Source organism: Bison bison, unplaced genomic scaffold, assembly GCF_000754665.1.
Source record: "Bison bison bison isolate TAMUID 2011002044 unplaced genomic scaffold, Bison_UMD1.0 scf7180017864471, whole genome shotgun sequence".
NCBI lineage: Eukaryota > Metazoa > Chordata > Mammalia > Artiodactyla > Bovidae > Bison > Bison bison.
The window spans coordinates 17,448,233-17,471,561 of record NW_011495032.1 but is presented as its reverse complement, the minus strand read 5'-3'; positions in this window follow the sequence as shown (position 1 = coordinate 17,471,561).

Below are 23,329 nucleotides of genomic sequence, written 5' to 3'. Positions count from 1 at the left end.
TAAATAAGGCTGAGTGCCAAGAATTGATGCTTTCAAACTGTGGTTTTGGAGAAGACTCTTGAGAGTCACTTGAACTGCAAGGAGACCAAACCAGTCAATCCTAAAGGAAATCAGCCCTGAATATTCATTGAAAGGACTGATACTGAAGCTGAGGTTCCAATACTTAGGCCAACTGATGCAATGAGTCAACTCAAGGGAAAAGTCCCTGATGCTGGGAAAGATAGATGGCAGGAGAAGGGGATGACAGAGGATGAGAGGGTTAGATGGCATTACCGACTCTATGGACATGAGTATGAGCAAGCTCCAGGAGATGGTGAAGGACAGGGAAGCCTGGCGTGCTGCACTCCGTGGGGTTACAAAGAGTCAGACGCGACTGAACAACAACAAAATTGCTCTACTTATACAGATAAACATCTCACAGTCTGTGGAAAATGAAATAGGAAATTAAATTCGAGTTCCTGAACTTGAGAGTCATTTGGCAGTATGAGAAAGAAAGCAATGAGGGCTTTTTTTTTTTTTTTTTCTTAATTGAGATATAATTGACCTTTAATTGGGGGCTTCCCAGGTGGCCTGTTGGTAAAGAATCTGCTTGCCAATGCAGGAGACATAAGAGACATGGGTTCAATCGCTGGGTTGGGAAGATCCTCTGGAGGTGGACATGGCGACCCACTGCAGTATTTTTGCCTGGAGAATCCCAAAGACAGAGGAGCCTTGGGGGCTACAGTCCACGGGGTCACAAAGAATCAGACACAACTGAAACTACTTAGCACCCATGCAGGGCTTCCCTGGTAGGGCAGCTGGTAAAGAATCTGCCTGCAATACAGGAGATTCTTGCTTGATTCCTGGGTCAGGAAGATCTGCTGGAGGAGGGATAGGCTACCCACTTCAGCATTCTTGGCTTCCCTGGTGGCTCAGTTGGTAAAAAATCTGCCTGCAATGTGAGAGACCTGTGTTTGATCCCTGGGTTGGGCAGATCCCCTGGAGGAGGGAAAGGCTACCCACTCCAGTATTCTTGCCGGACAATCCCCATGGGCAGAGGAACCTGGCGGACTGCAGTTCATAGTGTTGCAAAAAGTTGGACATGACTAAGTGATTAAGCACAGCACAGCACATGTGCGATTGACCTATAGCATTATATTATTTTTAGGTACATAACAAAATGAGTCAATATTGTACAGAGAGAGAAGCTTCCGAATAATTAGGAAATCTCTTTCAATAATGTTTAATCTAGACAGTGTACCCCCTAAAATCAGCAAAACTTCAGTAGGCATTGGGTACAAGATATTTTTAGAGTGATATTCATAGTCTCTTTCAAGTAGAAAACTAGAAGGAGAGTCACACCTCCAGAATTTACAGTATTTCATAAATTTGTGAATTTTCACATTGGAATAGAAATAGCTAAAGCAATAAAAGTATCATTTGAGAAAGCCTCTGTAGTAAAGGGAAAATCTTGCTTTGAGATTGAATTTAGAGCATTTGAAGACATGTAGAATCATATTTTTCTTCTATCAATATATCAACTCCAGTAAAAAGTAGTTACCATCTGACATGGGCAAACTTGGACAGGTACTGGGCAAACTTGGACAGGTACAGGGCAAAGAAGCACGTTAGATATTTCAATTTGGGAAAAGTATTAGTGAAACTGATAAGAAGAAGGGAAATAGTTTGTAGCAAGCTTCTTACTCATAACTTACTGTTACCAATGACACAGTAATGAAATACTGGTATTTAAAACCATATCCACCTTTTATTTATGAATAAATATTTTGACAATCTGTTGGTAATTTTGCTTAGGTTGACCATATACAAATCTGTTTTGAATTCAGCAGGTAGAATATTTGAGTCTCCTTCAATAATAACTTTTTCTTTTATAAAGTTTTACTTGGTTTCAATCTTGCATCATGTCTTGATAGCATGGCCTCTTCCAGGCACTCTGTCAATGTTACTCATACCATTTCCTCATTTAACACTTGATATGTCGGTCCTGGCCAGATCTTTGACTTTTCTGAATTGTAAACATGTGTATCCAGAAGTTGGCCTGACATTTCCACTTGGATATTTCAGAGGTCTCTCAAAAACAAATGTGTCCAAAAAAGTTTTCTTCTAAATATGATCCTTTTCCTGTGTTCACTATCTCTGAATGGCACACACTTCTCTCTAATTGCAGAAGGAAGAAATTCTGCTTTACCTCCCATCACATCTAAACGAACATCCGTTGATTTTAAGCCATGTGTTCTTGTCTCTTCTTTGTTAATACCATAGTTCATGCTACCTCCATAATTTACAATCTGGTGTCATATCCACTTCACCCCCTGTCCAAATGCTCCTCTCAGCCAATATGAGTCCCAGCAACTGATGGAACAGTTTTCAAAACTCATCCCCATTTCTCTGTCCATAATATTTTTGTTTTCCTCCTCAATACATCATATTCTCAAATGTATGCCTCTTCTTGCTATCTCAGAGCCCTTGTACTTTCTCTTGCTTTTATTTATTATTTTTTAAAATTTATTTATTTGGTTGTGTCAGGTCTGGGTCTTATTTGAGGTGCTCCAGCTTAGGTGCTCCCTTGTGTATGGAATCTTAGTTCCCTAACTAGGGGCTGAACCCACATCCCCAGTATTGGAAGGTGGATTCTTACACTGGACAACCAAGGAAGTCCCTCTGTTGCTTTTAGGTACTCTTAATCCACTCCCTATTTCTATCTTTATCTACTTAGCTTTTACTCATCTGTCAGATTACAGCTGAAATATCAATTCCTGATAGATTAAGTTCCCAGGCAATACCTTCTTTTGACTGAATCTTCTATACTAAACTCACCATTTTTTGTTTTTTCTTCACTGAATTTAGCATTGTTTGTAGTCATTGGTATTATTTTCTGTTTTTCTCACTATTTTGAGAAAATACTAGAGTTAACTGGTTAAAGAAAATTTTGGTATATTTTAAAAAGAATGATGAACAACACTATTTTTTTGGCAAGCATTACCAGCAATCTGGAAACAGCATGGGGTCACTTGTCCACCTAGCATAGCTTTTTATAAGACAGGATGTTGAGTAGACCCTCTTGAATGCCTGTTTCTGAGATAATGTGTTCTATTCTAAAGATGTGGACCTAACCTAGACAATTCCACTTCTCTGTCATTTCATTTAAACCCAAAATATAAATATAAATATAAATTACCCATTGTGCTCTTAATAATTGTTTGTTACCCTGACCAAAAACTGAACAAAACAATATAAAAACAAGCCTGTAGCCAATAGGGCTAGCAGAACATATATATACATACATACACGCATATGTATATATGCATTTATATATCATTTGGTCCTAGGAAACTATGTCTTTTATTAGCAGATATTTTCAGTCATCTCTTCCCCCAAGAAACAAAAAACAATGAGATATATTACACCTGAAAAATAGAAATGTACATATCATTTAAAAAAGAAACAAGCCACGACAATAAGGGAAAAAATATCACAAATAGCTTCCCTGAATTCAGTTTCAAGAACCTATCTAGAGAATATTATTATTCCCCTTTATATTAATTCTTAATTGTTATTTTTGATACTCAGTGCTGCTGGCTCATAGAGTATTCCTTAATGCTCGTATGGACTTTTTAGGTAGTCTTCAAATGAAGTGGGCATCATAATTACCTGAGAAGCAGTTTTAGAATCCAGATACCAAATACCCACCTTCTGAATGGGAATTTTCAGTTGTGAGCTCACACATGTACCATAAATACAATAGCAAAACCTTTAACCACCATTTGGATACAGAGTTATGAAAGGCAATCATTTTGCCAGATGTTGCACATATTGGAAAATTTTAGATATTAAATGTTTCAAACCTAAGACATTTTTGTAATTTCAAATATACTTAGTAAATCATTTTTAGGCTGAATGACTTTCTTAATTTACTTCCTAGAATATATAAATTGATGTAGTCATTAACAAATAGGATTTATTTTAGATCTTTTGTTATATTAGGTCTACAATAACTAATGTATGTGGGATTAAAGAGTAGCCATCCATATTAAGATTAAAAGAAAATGTATGTAATGTTATAGTATATAGGTAAAGAGAAACATCTGAATTTAAAGATGATTCTGCATTGTTATGAGGTACTTAAGAAAATGCTAGCTTTAGAGCTATTGGTAACATCCCTTATTCTATTTGGAAATACATTAAAATGTCTTTAAATGTGGACAATTCCTTAGTATTTTAATATTCTGTTAGGCAAATTCTAGTAGAGGTACTGTTATGAAACACAAAGAAAATTCAGAGGTATTTAATTCAAACTGTCAACATTCCATGTTAGCAAGTGTATGAATTACTAGAGAGAATTTCCAGGGCATACATCCACTACAATTAAGAATGAATGCACAACAAATGGGTGCTGTATAAATCAGAGTGTTGTTGGCTGCATAAAACTAAAGCTGATTAAATATGCTTTAAATATAAAGGAAAATGTATTAGTTAACAAAATCATAAATAACAGGTTTTTCCCCAACTTTCTGCTCTGTTATGCTCAGCACATTTGCTTTGGCTACCTAGAATAAAAAGATGCATTTAGTAGCTTCAAGAATTACCCAGTCATACAATAATTAGCAAAATAAGTCAAAAAGGAAGCAGTCTAAAAATCTTCTGTGTGTGTGTCATTGATCACAGCTATCTTGTATATGTGAACTTGAGGGAAGAGTTCCAACTATGTTTAGGTTCTGTGTGTGTGTGTGTGTGTGTGTGTGTGTATGTGAGAGCTCAATTTCTCAGTTATGCCCAACTCTTTGCAACCTCATGGACTGTAGCCTGCCATGCTCCTCTGTCCGTGGAATTTTCCAGGCAAGGATACTGGAGTGAGTTGCCATTTCCTTCTCCAGGGGATCTTTCCCAACCTAGGGATGGAGCCCACAACTCCTGCATCTCCTGCATTGGCAGGCAGATCCTTTACCACTGAGCCACCAGGGAAGCCCCATGTTTATCTTAGACCATTCGTATTTTATTCTCTAGGGATATTTTATTCATCCCTGAGGTGCATGGCAATATAGAGGAGAATGAACAATCAAGGGGTCTATTAGCAAAGATGAGGAATGGATGACTACTAGGTAGATGAGAGAGGATTATCTGACATCTGATGGAGAATGGATCTTAGATAACAAGACATTTGGGCAAAACTTTTCATTCAAGAAAGTTGACAGTGTTCAAGTGAAGAGACACCAATAGTTTTGATTTGAGTAAAGCTCTGAAGCCACTGGGCTTTCCTGTTAGCTCAGTTTGTAAAGAATCTACCTGCAATGAGGGAGACATGGGTTCAGTCCCTGGGTTGGGAAGATCCTCTGGAAAAGGGAAAGCCTACCCACCCCAGTATTCCAGCCTGGAGAATTCCATGGATAGTCCATGGGTTCGCAAAGAGTCGGACACAACTGAGTGACTTTCACTTCATTTCACTTCATTTCTGATGCCATGGGGGTTTTTTATACAGTCCAACAAAAAGTATTTTTCTCATGCTGAGAACAGCCTCAAACATAGGCCAGACTCAGAAACTGAATGTAAAGAGTAAGGTGATGAGGTGTAGTGACTTTTTCTGGTCCTTCTTAAATCCTTATTAGGACTATAATATTGTACACACTGTGGATGATGAATAAATTATCTCAACTAATTGAGGTCCACATATATTTGTCTTTACCACAAAGAGTAAGAGCATATATATTTTTGTTACAACAATAACAAATAAACTCATTATAGATATCACAAATAAAATTCATTATATTGTTTTCTTATATGAAAGAGAAAAAATGTATTTAATTATTTAGTCTTTCCTGTGGATATTATACTTAAAAATTAACAGCTCAACTTTTATATATTGAGAAAAGCAATTTAACTGAGAATTAGCCTTGTAAAGGAAGTTAGGGAACTCAACAGGGGATGAAGCATGACTTAAGGACCTCAGTTTATTATTAAATATATTAAAAACATTGCCTTTGGAAGAGCTTTCTGCCATAATATTAAACCTTAACATTTATGCATTCTATTAGTTGTATATCAAAATTGCAAAATAACTGATATCCAGAAAGCTCAGTAACACTGTTGAGTTTACAGAGGAACTCAAAAATTTTCACACACACAAACACAAAAAAAGTAAAACACAGGAGAATGTGGAATTAAGGTCCAATAAGCTCAGGTTTGTTTAATGAAATGTTAACAATTCTTCTCATACTGAAAAGGTATATTGAGAGGAAGCTATGATCCTTTTACAATGGAAGTTGGGATTATGGCAAAGCACAGGAGGATAAGAAAGGTGAGCCAGTTTAAATGACCTTTATTCAAGCTCTACTGAAACAAATGAATAAGAAGATTTATCTAACAGACTATAAAACAGAGTTAGAAAAAAGATCCAAATACACAAATGAATATACTTTCATCACAGGAAATTTATAAATGTGTAATTATATAGTAAAGTATTTACTCTGGATTTTTAAAGTTAACAAAACCATATTTGTTGACACACATATGTTTCTGATATGCACAAATTAAAACATTAGCTATATATATATATATTGTTTAAACAATTGTTACACAATTTAGAACATTCCCAATTGCTCAAATATAGTCATATGTTTTTGTTTCAGAAAATTTTTAAAAAAATTCTAAACCATTAGATCAAGTGTCAAAGAAGTGGGCTTCCCTGGTGGTTCAGATGGTAAAGAATTTGCCTGCAATACAGGAGACCCGACTTCGATCCCTGGGTAGGGAATATCCCCTGGAAAAGGGAATGGCCACCCACTCCAGTATTCTTTCCTGGATAATTCAACGGACAGAGCTCTGAGCCTGGTGGGCTACAGTACATGGGGTCTCAAAGAGTCATACACAACTCTTACCATTAAGTTATTCTATGTGATCTCTGGTATCTCAAAAAGATTATACAGTCTCAAGTGTTCAGATGTAGTAATACTAGCAAGAGAAAAATAACTTTCTTCTGTTAGCATTTATGATATAATTCAGAGCTTCATTCCTTGTAATAATTTTGTTACTATACTAGTGTGTACAACCTGAGGATTATTTTCCTCAAAATAATTTTCTTTAATGACTATAAAATGAAATAAATCTAATGGAAAAATTCTGGGCAGAAATTAACAAAGAACTCTGAGGGTCAATTGGGGATCTCTAGGTTGTGTCTGACTCTTTTGCAACCCCATGTACTATAGCCTGCCAGGCTCCTCTGTCCATGCAATTTCCCAGGCAAGAATACTGGAGTGGGTTACCATTCCCTTCTCCGGGGGATCTTACCAACTCAGGGATTGAATTTGCATGTCTTGCTTGGTAGGTAGATTCTTTACCGTTGAGCTACCAGGGAAGTCCATGATCCAACAAGGTAAATAAGTAATGAGCACCATTATTGAGGAAGAATCAAGTATAGGAGAATAACTCTTTCCAAAGAAGTAAAAATATTGCAGAGTGGTTCACATTTTGGGCTGGATTTTTAAGTATGAGTCTGTTCATTCTTCATTCTTCATGATCCAGTTACATTACCTTTCTCATTGTTTTACAAATGCATGAAGTGAAATGAAGTGAAAGTGACTCAATCATGTCCAACTCTTTGTGACCCCATGGACTACACAGTCCATGGAATTCTCCAGGCCAGAATACTGGAGTGGGTAGCTTTTCCATTCTCTAGGGGATCTTCGCACTCCAGGGATCGAACCCAGGTCTCCCGCATTGCAGGCAGATTCTTTACCAGCTGAGCCACAAGGGAAGCCCCTGTACAAATGCATAAGTATTTGTGATTCAGTGCTTTTCCTCATATTGTTCCCTTTGTTTAAAAGAACTTCTCCCATTTGGAGATAACTGCAAATGTGACCCATTATTTCCCCTATGTTTGAAGAATGAAGAATGAAGAATAGAATAGAGAAAGGGTCAGAGAAACTAGTTTCTGTTAGCATAATTTTGTTTCATAGTGTCTAGATACCCTGATGAACAAGTGAAATTGACTTTCCAGACTGACATGTTAGACTATACCAATGGGCCCACACATTGTGAGATAGCCTGAATCAGATTGCTTTTCACCTGTTTACAATGATAATCATTATGAATAAAACTGTCATTTCATTCCAAGGTAGCTGAGAATTATAACCATATGGTATTCTTTTTTTTTTTTCCCCCCCCAGAATAGTCCACTAGAGGAGTACATGTGAATTTCTGGCTAGGTATACATTTTTAGGTGCCTGATTAATCTTTTCTTAATGTTTTTTCATGTCATTGTTGTGAATGTGAAGTCTGTATGATTTTATATATTTTGGGGCATTCTTGCTAATGTTATCACTGGGAGAAAGGTTTAATAAACTGTTCATTATTTCATGACATGTGAGATGGAGTGAAAACATAGGGGAAATAATGGGTCACATTTGCAGTTATCTCCAAAGCAATACTCTAGAGTATGTTCCTGTGGAAAAAAATGCAAGGTGTTTGCAGCTATCTTGTTTTTCTATAAATAGTACTGCAATTTTCTGGAAAGATCATATAAACCAAACAAAAACTAGATTAGTTCACTGTCAAGGAATTTTAACTAAAATGACAGATAAATATCTGGGAAGAAAATGTGAATTTCATTCAAGAAGAATGAAGTAAGACAGACAAAAGAATCCTACAAAGGATAACTTTAATAATAACAACATTACAAAGTCAGTGAAAGGAAATAAACAGAGTCAGGTAGGAAAGATTTAGGAATTTAAGTGATTTGTTTCCACAAAGAATGCTCTGCAAATGAGAAAAGGGAAAGGAATTTTCATAAACAGAAATATGTGAAAATAACGTGGGTTATCTAATATGTTTACCTTTTCTAAAGAAAAGAATCTTTAAAAAAAATAATCCTACCAAGGAAGAACACAGTTGAATAATTTGACACATATCTTATACAAACACAATAAATCTAGAAATATTTCTGAGTTTATTCCTGTTGTTGAAAGAGTTCTCAGAGAGGAGACATCTAATTAGGGTTTGCATAAATTTTACAAATTGCATTGATTTCTTTTGCACTAAATCTTTCTTTCTTTAGTAGTTATTTGCTATTGGAAATCCAGGGAATTGTTCTTTTGTCAGGAATATAAAACAACCTTTTTGGTTTTCTCATTTGGAATTCTTTTTAGTTTAACATATATCAAATGAATGGCAGGGATGTTGATTTATAATAAGAGAATGATTTATAGATGTTTGGTCCATTGCATGAGTATAAATATGTTTTCCTAAGAAAACATCAAAGGGGCAATTTACAATTTGAATCTTTGTTTAATAGAGGGTAAATGATTAGTATGACAGTTGATGATCCACAACTTCTTATCAAGCATATACTAAGAATTTAGCACTGTTCAAATAGTCATGAGGAATATAGATGAGGTACAGTGAGTTTAAATTTTATTTGAGAACAAAGACTAACATGTTATTGCAGGGAGAAAATCTCAAATCGAACTCTGTAGAACACAGCACCTTTGGAATTCAGGAGAGTCTTTTGGAACAAATAAAACATAATTTGAGCCTTAAAAGATGGTTTGAATTACATGAAAGGAAATAAAAAGCAAATTTTCAGAAAGGACCCTAACCTAAAGCAAGACAAGTGGTATAATTCATGCTTCAAACAAAAAAAAAAAAAAAAGAAAGAAAAGAAAACTGGTAAAAAGGAGGGTATGCTAATAGCAGACAAGAGGGATGTACTTAATAAATTTGCCCAAAAGAGTCATACTTACCAAATTTGTGGAAAAGAGATGTAGCTACTAAATATTAACCAACTTTAATATCAAGCCATCAGACTTGATTTTAAAAAGGCATCACATAGAAGAAAGTTTGCCATATTGTGTTTTGCTTTTAGTCATCATTTGACATGATTAAATGATTGTTCTTAAAGCATGTGCCTGAGCAGAGGCAATGAACTATCCAGTTAAAGAATTTTGTTTTTTCCTTTTAAATCCAGTTAAGTGACAGTTTGGAGCTAGATTAAGAGATGTATGAGAAATAATATAAAAGGAGAAAATAGGGAATTGTATGAAAAGACTCAATGAGTAAGAAGACTAAGCTTGTTTGTTCTCGGGCCCAGGAATGATACGGTCACACAGAGGATGTTTCCTGGGAGCCACAAGTTAATAAATGTGATCTTGGGCTCAGATAGTTTGAGGATTTCAGAGTAATCGTTTTCTCTCCATTCTCACTTAATTGACATTGCGATTTAGTTAAATAAGAATAGAGTAGACAAAGTCTATTTGAAGGATGAATTTTGAGATGCCATATTTTAGAATTTTTAGAGTCACTTATAAAATTGTACTTGTACAAATCAGATACAGAAGGATGCAATTAAACTCTCCTTCAAAGCAGCACTAACCCGTACTGTGTCCTCAGCAGAGGTAACGTCTAATCAGTTGGTGGGTATCCTTATAGAACTATGCATATTTTTGCATGTATTTATTCATTTGTATATATTTCTATATAGTTCTGAAAGGAAATACATACATACATTATCTAAATGTATTCATGCATTTCTCAACCTTGTTTCTTTCTCTTCACTAGCCTCGAGATCTTTCTGTGACAGCATATTTAAATACACTGTATACTTTTAAAAACTTTATTGTAGGCTTTGCTGAACTGAATTATTATTCTTAACTCTCCTCTACTGGTATTTTAGGCCCACAAAACTTGCTCTAGCCTCCTGGTGAATGAGATGTACTTTCTCGTCTCATGACCATGTGATGTGCTGTGGCCATTGGGATTTTCATGCATAAGAGCAGAGTCTTGACAAGTTATTTGTGGTAGGGCTTACTCCAGTAAATTATTGCCAAAGTGATGACAAGAGCAAAGTCTAGGGAGCCACCATCACTCTGCCTCATGCCAGTGTGACACAGATCCACAGCTGAAGTGAATCTTAACAACCCACAGATCCTCAGTCTAAAACAGAGATCTCATTCAGGCAGATTTTTACCTGTGAAGAAGACATAAATGCCTGTTTCTGTATTTCACATAGACTTTATGTTTGCTCTAATGTGTTAACAGATAGCTAATGTATATTCTTTAATATATTTGTAGTATATTTATTTAATCTTTCTATTTTAGGCATATATGTTATCTGCTATTAATTATAAACTGTACTGAAATTAATACATATTTTTATGTTTTCATATTTGTGCACATGTGGACTTGTACTTGTTAAAGATTTTTTATTTTCAATCAGTAGAAAGTACTGTGGTTCCCATAAGTAGAAGCAAATTTACCCATAAGTAGAAGCTAATTTACTAGAAGCTTACTGAATGCTCATAAAGTCAATCAACTGCTTGGAGGAAAAGCTGCAATCAGTGCAACTCCAGAGCAGGAACTAGAACAAGAACTTATTAGAAAGAATATTTTAAAAAGATTAAATAAATTTCCAGCACTTTTCCCCACTATGCTAAAGATTCCTTTAAGAGAGCACTTAATTGGCTTAACTTGGATAGAGACTCTATCCCAAGTGGAAGGCAATACAGTGGTGTCAGGGGAATTGCAAAATGATTAGCAATTTCCTTCTCCTTCTAATCCCCAACAGCACCCACCACCCCACACACCACAAAAAACAAACAAACAAACAAAAAAACAAGTGATCATTGTAGTGGCTTTGTCCTGTGTCTGTTTAGCTAATCTGAAACTGTGTTTCCAGAATCTATTTTCTTGTGCAAAATTTGAAAGAGAAAAACAAAGCAAGGAACTATGCATCAGATGACTAGCATCTTGCTCGTGTTACCACTAAATCTGTCAGTCTACCTAATGTGTACGGGAAAGATTCTAGACTAACAGGTACAACCAGCTCTCCCAATTTATTTTCTACAAACCTGCATATCTGTGGCAAAGAATGCCAGCTTCTTTAAGTTAACTGTGGCACAGGATCTGGAGGTTGTAAGAAACACAGATTCGTTTTTCATCCTTAAATTCTTACTATCCTCATGAATCCTTTTTCCTGGTAAATTCCATTTGTCATTATGGTTGTTTGCTCTTCTCCCAACTATACTTGCTGATTACTGATCTAGCTGTTCTACAGTGACTTCAGGCTTGATACTAGATTCAGAGCCAATACAAACTACTCCACCAGTTCCCATGATTGTATAAAATCTAATACTATAATTCCTTTGTATCTGTATGAAGTTCTGTATCACACACAGTACACTTCTCTACTTGAATCCTTACTTCTACATCCATAAATGAAATAAAATTCTAGAGACTGGTCATTGAAACCCAATTGATGAGTGAAAAGCTTGGTTTTTATTTCGACAGTTACTGCCAAAACATCTTCCCACGGTGGTATACCAAAATACAAAATCAAAACCTTTGTGAATAAAGTTTTGGAAAAAGTAGTAGAATTTCATCCACTACAGCTATTGTGGACTAACAATGATAAATAATTCTTGCTGTTGGTTTTCTAGAGTTCCTTAATTTCCATCAATCATTTTTTAAAAACTTTGTCTAGCTTATAGAATATGGAATATGAAAATTAAAAAAAATAATATGACAAACAATATATTCTCTTTATTTAGGACTTATTATTATATTTTTAATCCTTAGGAAGCTCTTCACTACTCCAAAAATACAAAATATTCTGAGCAGCCTGAGTAATATTTTAATATGCAATTCATGTCATTTGTTTCTTTACTAATTAGTTTCCAAAATTGTTCTTAAAATACCAACAAATCTCTTTATCATCCCATGGAAAAGTCCACATGATTTCAACCCTCTTTGTTTCCTCTTTTTCCAGGCTTTTCTCAGCCATACAAGTATTCTCTAGGTTCTTTAAACATTCTAAGTTTTTGTCTTTCTTGTTTTTTATCCATGTAAATTGATTCAGCGTATTCTTTTATCATACATTAGTTAGTATTATATCTAAAATGTGCCAATTTTTAACATCCCTAATAGTTCCTTGTTGGAGTTTTTCTTGCTAAGCCTATCAGTAGCATTATAGGATCTCCATTTAAGGACATTTTGTTTTTGCTTCAATTGATAGATTTAAACATAAAAATAAGGATAGGAATAATAATTTTCCATTGTAAAAGCTGACATCATTGCTCACCTCACCCACTGTTGACCACACTAGTTTTATAAGCCAAGAGATATGTCACTGGCTGCCCAAACATTTTGCCCCTTGGGAAACAACCATGTACATATATTCAGTCTCTCAGTCATGTCTGACTTTGCAACACCATCAACTGTAGCCCACCAGGCTTGTCTTGTCCATGGGATTTCTCAGGCAAGAATACTGGAGTGGGTTGCCATTTCCTTCTCTGGGGGATCTTCCAGACCCAGGGACCAAACTTGCATCTCTGGAATCTCATGCATTGGCAGGCAGATTCTTTACCACTAGCACAGTTGCCTGTAAGTCATGAAACCCTTTACCATTTCTGACCTTGCTATTTTTATTCTAAATATGTTAGCTTTTAAGCACCACTATTTGGCCTATTCTACTCCTAAAACCTATTACCCCTTTGAAAGAAATAAAAGGCTCCATGGTAGGTTATTCTACCTGGTCTATGGAAGAAAGTTCTATTGAATAGATTTTCAAAACTTCTGACTCCTTACTAGTGGATATCATATCATTTTAGTAATAAAAGATGTCTTCTGGGCCATCTGGAAGCATTGTGACCCAATTGATTCCCTGGGCTTATATAATTAATTCCCTGTAGTATTTCCACTTTTCAAGCTCCCTGACCTCATTCTTAATACTCTGCCAAAGCAGTTTCAACTCTCATTCTTTACAGTATGCCATTATCTGTAAACTTAAAGAAACCATTGCACCATCATAATAAAACCAGCTTCAGGTATCTTGCTAAGATGCTAAATTCAAACTCAAAGAGTGATTCCTTATTAATAAACTCTCTGTTCACCAGTCTTGAATTTTACCTTCCTTGCTTCAAGCCTGTGTATTTCTCTTAGTTCCTGCTGGTACATATACACCAGGCTCAGCAGCTCTTTTCAGTTAAGGATCCATTTCTCTTTGAACTAGGATCCCTACTTAGGCTGTGCTAAACACTGACAGTAGTTGTGGCTCTGGAAACAATGAGAGGAAGAAGGGATACTTGATGCAGCTAAGCATTATCTTTGGAGGCCTTCATGTTAAGTGAGGTGTTTCCTTTATCTCCAGCCAGTGGTGGTGGTGGCAGGCAGTCTCCATCGACAACGGGAGGGAATGCCGTTGCCTGCCAGTCTGGAGGTTTAAGGAAATCTGAGAAGTTTAAGCTGCTCAAGTGAATTATCCTAGTCCTCAGGACAGCAGTTGTTCACTTCCTCACTATTGAGACCCTCAATTTAACATAAGCAATCATTAGATTGTGTATACTACTATGTAATTTCATCACTTTTACAACTAAACTTTCAGTTTTATTGCCAGTACAATCTGTGCTCTAGCTGCAAGAAACAAGATATGTTTAAATGCCATGGAGGTTTCCTGGCTTCATAGTGTGTCTCGAGTTAATTGCTTGCTGAAGCTGAACATTGAACAGTATTTTGTTTTAAAAAAAAAGTGGTTAAAAAAGAGAACAGAATCTACAATCGTTTTAATTATCCTGTCTTTCAAGTGGTGGAGCTAGTACATGCCAGTGTTTCTCCTTTCCCTTGTATCTTGTCACAAAGCACCACTCATGAGAGCATTAGGATGAGAGATAATGATGAGTACAAGGAATGTATTTTGGAGATTATGTCAAGGAGTTGAATAGGTGAATTGGAAATGGAGAGTTGAGTCAAGGAAGGGAGGAAAGATGATGGGGGTTTGAATCCCAGATCTGGATGTGTAACTTGAAGAGTCTGTGTGTAGAAAACACCTGAAAATTGTTCCACCAAGGGGCAAAGAAGCTGAGATATTGATTCATCAACTCCTGTCTTTATTTTCTGAGAGTTATTCCTGAGGACATAAACTCCCTATTTTGGCCTGTTCTGAGCTCCACTTGAGGTAGCTTCTATGGCCAGAGAAACATAGGTATATAAGATAGAAACTTGTAAGTTTATGATTTCTCAAGCTTCAGGTGCCATCTAGGATAGAATAAAGAGATATAGTTGTCACCAAAATATAAAACCATGCTGTCACCATAAAGCAAACCTATGATGCAAATTAAGCTTAATTCAGTGTTATTGAGGGACCAAGATCATGTTAAAATCTATAGCTTTTTCGAGTCATTTCACTTTTAATTTTTGTATTATGTTTTATGTGTGAATATCAGAGAATGTTGACATACACAGCTAAAGCAGTTTTTTGTTTAATACCCATCCAACAGTTTTCTTAAATATATATATATTTTATAAGTCTTAGGATTTTAGTGAAAATTTCAAATACTTGGCAACCTTAATTAAAGTTAGAACATAAACACAGTTAACCAAGACAACCTAAAAGTCACAAACATTTACATTTTTGCTTTTATTAAATAAATTGTTTGAATAACTTATTTTCTTTGATGTTGCCTGTGTATTTACAACAGCAATATCATTTGAACCCTAGAGTCTCTTATTTGAAGAGATTTGTTATTATTCTTCAAATTTTAAGTAAATTGTTAAGATTAATACCCTGAAATAACTTAACTTTGTTCCAAAATTGCTTTGTTTTCCATTATTTTTATACAGTCTGCTTAAACTTTAATTTTTGGTGAATATTTTGTTTGATTTTGCAGCAGCACACAAATTATCACAAAATATCATGAAGATTCTAGAGGATTGTTTTCCTTATTTGTTATTAAGCATTAAAATTGATGTTAAACTGAAGATAGAAAATAAATGCATTATGCAAAAGGACAATTTGACCAGAGGATTTGAAATAAATAAAAAACAACTCATTTTGAGTATAACAAGTACAAAAAAATTCATATATATTTCCATATGAATTCTATTATTTAGATAACAAATCATTCTGAGAGCATGATAATTCCAAAGTTATTTGAATATCCAAAGGTGATGTGCTTACAGATTGAGAAATATGATAACATTACTGATCACAAGAAGTAAAATATGTGACTTGTTTCAACCTTAGAAAATGAATGCTATATTAAAATAATGATTTCATGCTGTCTAGCAAATTGATGGATCTTGCTCATAAACTTGTGGTTGGTACATTATTACATATATGGGATATTTGAAGGATGGGATTGAATTATATCTGCATTTCTCTAATTGTGTTTCAAAATGAAGGTCTACTGGGTAAATGAGTATGAATTCACCACCTGCAATATATTGTAAACTGCTATTAAGCAAGTAAGAAAGTTACTGTTTAGAAATCTGATCCTAAATTCACTTTAGAAATCTGGAGCCAGATATTTTCTGAGCATTCTCTGTTCTTTACACTCTTTGAACTTTTATTTGTATGTTAATTTTATTTGTAGTTGTATAAATAGTAACATTCCTTTGCCCAAAAGGAACAGGCTCTTTAAAGAGGTTCTGTGAAGATGACAGTGTGTCCACATTACTTCATATCACAACTCCCATCCAACCACCAAATATCTTTCAGGGGTAGAAATTTGCTGTGTCTGGCAGATCAGTGGGACCTGGGGAGTGAGGCAGTCCATGGTCCAGAGGTCTGAATAGAGTTCTGGGCCACAGTGTTTTCCTCTTTGGTCAGAAGACAGCCTGCCTAAGGTACCAGCAGTAGAGGACCTTAGGTCAAAACTGAACATGCTGGATTCTCCAGAAAGTGTGACTGAAGAAACTCATGGATCCTGTACAGGTGTGAGTTGGTTTTATTTAGATTAATTAATTTTTTAGTTGAAGGATGTTTTCTGTCACACCTCAACATGAATCAGCCATATGTATATATATATATATACCCTCCCTTTTGAACTTCCCTCCCATCTCCCTCCCCATTCCACCCCTCTAGGTTGATGCAGACCTCCTGTTTGAGTTTCCTTAGCCATACAGCAAATTCCTGTTGGCTATCTATTTTTCATATGGTAATGTAATCACGATGGTGTGATCACTCACCTAGAGAGAGACATCCTGGAATGTGAAGTCAAGTGGGCCTTAGAGAGCATCACTACGAACAAAGCTAGTGGAGGTAATAGAATTCCAGTTGAGCTATTTCAAATCCTGAAAGATGATGCTGTGAAAGTGTTGCACTCAATATGCCAGCAAATTTGGAACACTCAGCAGTGGCCACAGGACTGGAAAAGGTCAGTTTTCATTCCAGTCCCAAAGAAAGGCAATGCCAAAGAATGCTCACTCTACCGCACAATTGCACTCATCTCACACGCTAGTAAAGTAATGCTCAAAACTCTCCAAGCCAGGCTTCAGCAATACGTGAACCGTGAACTTCCAGATGTTCAAGCTGGTTTTAGAAAAGGCAGAGGAACCAGAGATCAAATTGCCAACATCTGCCAGATCATGGAAAAAGCAAGAGAATTCCAGAAAAACATCTATTTCTGTTTCATTGACTATACCAAAGCCTTTGACTGTGTGGATCACAATAAACTGTGGAAAATCCTGAAAGAGATAGGAATACCAGACCACCTGACCTGCCTCTTGAGAAATGTGTATGCAGGTCAGGAAGCAACAGTTAGAACTGGACATGGAACAACAGACTGGTTCCAAATAAGAAAAGGAGTATTCCAAGGCTGTATATTGTCACCCTGCTTATTGAATTTATATGCAGAGTACATCGTGAGAAACACTGGGCTGGAAGAAGCACAAGCTGTAATCAAGATTGCCGGGAGAAATATCAATAACCTCAGATATGCAGATGAGTGAAGAAAGTGAAGAGGAACTAAAAAGCCTCTTGATGAAAGTGAAAGAGGAGAGTGAAAAAATTTAAAGCTCAATGTTCAGAAAACTAAGATCATAGCATCTGGTCCCATCACTTCATGGGAAATAGACGGGGAAACAGTGGAAACAGTGTCAGACTTTATTTTTCTGGGTTCCAAAATCACTGCAGATGGTGATAGCAGCCATGAAATTAAAAGACGCTTACTCCTTGGAAGGAAAGTTATGACCAACCTAGATAGCATATTGAAAACAGAGTCATTACTTTGCCAACAAAGGTCCATCTAGTCAAGGCTATGGTTTTTCCTGTGGTCATGTATGGATGTGAGAGTTGGACTGTGAAGAAGGCTGAGCGCCGAAGAATTGATGCTTTTGAACTGCGGTGTTGGAAAAGACTCTTGAGAGTCCCTTGGACTGCAAGGAGATCCAACCAGTCCATTCTAAAGGAGATCAGTCCTGGGTGTTCTTTGGAAGGACTGATGCTAAAGCTGAAACTCCAGTACTTTGGCCACCTCATGCGAAGAGTTGACTCATCGGAAAAGACTCTGATGCTGGGAGGGATTGGGGGCAGGAGGAGAAGGGGATAACAGAGGATGAGATGGTTGGATGGCATCACCAACTCCATGGATATGCGTTTGAGTATACTCTGGGAGTTGGTGATGGAGGGGAGGCCTGACGTGCTGCAATTCATGGGGTCACCAAGAGTCGGACAGGACTGAGTGACTGAACTGATTGAACTGAATGTAAGTTTCCATGTTACTCTTTCCATACATCTCACTCTCTCCTCCCCTCTCCCCATGTCCACAAATCTATTCCCTATGTCTTTTTCTCTGTTGTTGCCCTGTAAGTAAATTCTTCAGTATCATTTTTCAGATTTTGTATATATGCATTAGAATATGATATTTATCTTTCTCTTTCTGACTTACTCTGTGTAATAGGTCCTAGGTTCATCCATCTCATTAAAACTTGCTCAAAGGTGTTCCTTTCCATGGCTGAGTAATATTTCATTGTGTATATGTACCACAACTTATTTATCCATTCATCTGTCGATGGACATCTACTTTGTTTCCTTGTCCTACTACTGCAAATAGTTCTGCAATGAACAATGAGATACTTGTGTCTTTTTCAGTTTTAGTTTCCCTAGGGTACATTCCTAGGAGTGGGATTGCTAGGTCATATGCTGGTTTTATTCCTAGTTTTTTAAGGAATCTCCATACTGTCTTCCATAGTGGCTGTATCAATTTTCATTCCCAACAACGGTGCAAGAGTGTTCCCTTTTCTCCACACCCTGTCCAGCATTTATTGTTTGTAGACATTTTGAAGATGGCCATTCTGACCAGTGTGAGGTGATACCTCATGGTGGTTTTGATTTGCATTTCTCTAATAATGAGCAATGTTTAGCATCTTTTCATGTGTTTGTTAGCCATCTGTATATCTTCTTTGGAGAAATGTCTATTTAGGTGTTTTCCCACTTTTTGATTGGGTTGTTTGTTTTTCTGGTATTGAGTTGTAGGAGCTGCTTGTATATCTTGGAAATTAATCCTTTGTCAGTTGTTTCATTTGCTATTATATTCTCCCATTCTGAGGGTTGTCTTTTCACCTTGCTTCTAGTTTCTTTTTCTGTGCAAAAGCTTTTAAGTTTAAACCAGGTCCCACTTGTTTACTTTTTTTAAAATTTCTATTACTCTAGGAGGGTGTGTCATAGAGGATCTTGCTTTGATTTATGTCATCAAATGTTCTGCCTAATTTTTCTCTGAGAGTTTTATTGTCTGTGGTCTTACATTTAGGTCTTTAATCCATTTTGAGTTTACGTTTGTGTATAATGTTAAGAAGTGTTTTAATTTCATTCTTTTACTTGTAGCTGTCCAGTTTTCCCAGCACCATTTATTGAAGAGGCTGTCTTTGCCTCATTGTATATTATTGCCTCCTTTGTCAAAAATAAGGCACCCATAGGTGCATGGGATTATTTCTGGGCTTTCTATCTTGTTCCATTGGTCTATCTCTCTGTTTTTGTGCCAGTACCATACTGTCTTGATCACTGTAGCTTTGTAGTATAATCTGAAGTCAGTAAAGTTGATTCCTCCAGCTCCATTCTTCTTTCTCAAGATTGCTTTGGCTATTTGGGGTCTTTTGTGTTTTCATATGAATTGTGAAATTCTCTGTTCTAGTTCTGTGAAAAAATGTCATTGGTAATTTGATAGGGATCACATTGAATCTGTAGATTTCATTTGGTAGTATAGTCATTTTCACAATATTAATTCTTCCTATCCAGGAACATGGAATATCTCTCCATCTGCTTATGCCATCTTTGATTTCTTTCATTAGTGTCTTATAATTTTCTGTGTACAGTTCTTTTGTCTCCTTAGGTAGGTTTATTCCTAGATATTTAATTATTTTTGTTCTTTTGGTGAATGGGATTGATTCCTTCATCTCTCTTTCTGATTTTTCATTGTTAGTATATAGAAATGCAAGTGATTTCTGTGTATTGATTTTGTATCCGGCAACTTTGCCAAATTCACTGATTAGCTCTAGGAATTTTCTGATACTATCTTTCGGATTTTCTATGTACAGTGTCATGTCATCTGCAAACAGTGAGAGCTTTACTTCTTTTCTGATATGGCTTCTTTTTATTTCTTTTTCTTCTCTGATTGCTATATCTAGGACTTCCAGAATTATGTTGAATAATAGTGGTGAAAGTGGACACTCTTGACTTGTTCCTGATCTTAGGCAGAATGCTTTCAGGTTTTCACCATTGAGAATAATGTTTGCTGTAGGCTTATCATATATGGCCTTTACTATGTTGAGGTAGGTTCCTTCTTTGCCCAATTTTTGAAGAGCGTTAATCATAAATGGGTGCTGAATTTTGTCAAAGGCTTTTTTTCCCCATCTATTGAGAATATGGTGTGCTTTTTATCTTTCAATTTGTTAATATGGTGTATCACACTAATTGATTTGCATATATTGAAGAATCCCTGCATTCCTGGAATAATCCAAAGTTGATCATGGTGAATGAGCTTTTTGACATGTTGCTGAATTCTCTTTGCTAAAATTTTGCTGAGGATTTTTGCATCTATGTTCATCAGTGATGTTGTCCTATAGTTTTCTTTTTTTGTGTTGTCTTTGTCTGGTTTTGAAATCAGGGTGATGGTGGCCTCATAGAATTAGTTTGGAAGTGTTCCTTCCTCTGCAATTTTTAGAAAGAGTTTTAGAAAGATAGGCATTAGCTCTTTTCTAAATATTTGATAGAATACTCCTGTGAAGCTGGTCCTGGGCTTTTGATTTTTGGGAAATTTTTGATTACAGCTTCAATTTCAGTGCCTGTAATTGGGTTGTTCATAATTTCTATTTCTTCTTGGTTCAGTCTTAGAATTTGAACTTTTCTAAGAATCTGCCCATTTCTTCCACTCTATCCATTTTATTGCCATATTATTCATAATAGTCTCATAATCCTTTGTATTTCTGCATTGTCTGTTGTAATATCTCCTTTTTCATTTCTAATTTTGTTGATTTTGTTCTTCTCTCTTTTTTCCATTATGAACCTGGCCAAAGGTTTGTCAATTTTGTTTATCTTCTCAAAGAATCAGCTTTTAGTTTTATTAAATCTTCACTACTGTCTCTTTCATTTCTTTTTCAATTATTTCTTCTCTGATCTTTATGACTTATTTCCTTCTACTAATTTTGGGTTTTTTTGTTCTTCTTTTTCCAGTTGTTTTAGGTGTAAATTTAGGTTGTCTATCTGAGGTAGGATTGTAGTGCTATAAACTTCCCCCTTAGAATTGCTTTTGCTGCACCCAATAAATTTTGAGTTGTCATGTTTTCATTGTCATTTGTTTCTAGAATTTTTTTATTTCTTTAGTAACCTGTTTGTTACTTAGAAATGTGTTATTTATCCTTCATGTGTTTGTGTTTCTTACAGTTTTTTTCTTGTAATCGATTATCTAGGCACATAGCATTGTGGTCAGAAAAATGCTTGATATGATTTCAATTTTCTTAAATTTACTGAAGTTTGATTTGTGACCCAAGATGTAAGCTAACCTGGAGAATGTTCCATGTGCACTTGAGAAGAAGGTGTATTCTCCTGCATTTGGATGGAATGTCCTGAAATATCAATGAGATCCATCTCATCTAATGTATCATTTAACACTTGTGTTTTCCTACTAATTTTATATTTTGATGATCTGTCCATTGTTGTGAATGGGTTGTTAAAGTCTCCTACTATTATTGTGTTATTGTCAATTTCTCCTTTTATGTCTGTTAGTGTTTGTGTTACGTATTGAGGTGCACCTATGTTGGGTGCATAGATATTTATAATTGTTATGTCTTCCTCTTGGATTGATCCCTTGATCACTATGTAGGGTCCTTCCTTATCTCTTGTAATCTTTATTTAAGGTCTATTTTGTCTGATATGAAGAATGCTACTCCAGCTTTCTTTTGCTTCCCATTTGCATGGAATATATTTTTCCATCCTCTCACTTTCAGTCTATATGTGTCTTGAGATCTGTAGTGGGTTTCTTGTAGACAGCATATATGAGTCTTATTTTTTTATTCATTCAGCCAGTCTGTGTCTTTTGGTTGGAGCATTGAATCCATTTACATTTAAAGTAATTTTTGGTATATATATGTTCCTATCACCATTTTCTTAATTGTTTGGGGTTGATTTTCTAGATCTTTTTTCCTTCTCTTGTATTTCTTGACTATATAAGTCCCTTTAACATTTGATGTAAAGCTGGTTTGGCAGTACTGAATTCTCTTTAACTTTTGCTTGTCTGAAAAGCTTTTTAATTCTCCATCAATTTTGAATGAGTTCCTTGGCATGTACAATAATCTGGTTGTAGATTTTTCCCTTTCAGTACTTTAAATATATCCTTTCATTCCCTTCTGGCCTGCAGAGTTTCTGCTGAAAGATCAGCTGTTAAACGTATGGAGTTTCTCTTGTATGTTACTTTTGCTTTTCCCTAGATGCTTTTAATATTCTTTGTGTTTAGTCTTTGTTAGTTTGATTAGTATGTACCTTGGTGTGTTTCTCCATGGGTCTATCCTGTATGGGACTCTTTTTGCCTCTTGGAATTGACTATTTCCTTTTCCTTCTTGGGGAAATTTTCAACTATAATCTCTTCAAAAATTTTCTCAAATCCTTTCTTTTTCTCTTTTTCTTCTGGGACCCCTACACTTCGAATGTTGTTGCATTTGATATTGACCCAGAGGTCTCTGAAACTGTCCTCAGTTCTTTTCATCCTTTTTACTTTATTCTGCTGTTCAGAAGTTATTTCCACCATTTTACCATCCAGCTCACTGATTCATTATTCTACTTCTGATATGCTGCTGTTGACTCCTTCTTCAGTTCAGTTCAGTCATTCAGTCATATCCAATTCTTTGCAACCCCATGACCACAGTTCACCAGGCCTCCCTGTCCATTACCAACTCCCAGAGTTTACCCAAACTCACGTCCATTGAGTCAGTGATACCATCCAATCATCTCACCCTCTGTCGTCCCCTTCTCCTCCTGCCCTCAATCTTTCCCAGCAGCAGGGTCTTTTCCAATGAGTCAGCTCTTTGCATCAGGTGGCCAAAGTATTGGAGTTTCAGCTTCAACATCAGTCCTTCCAGC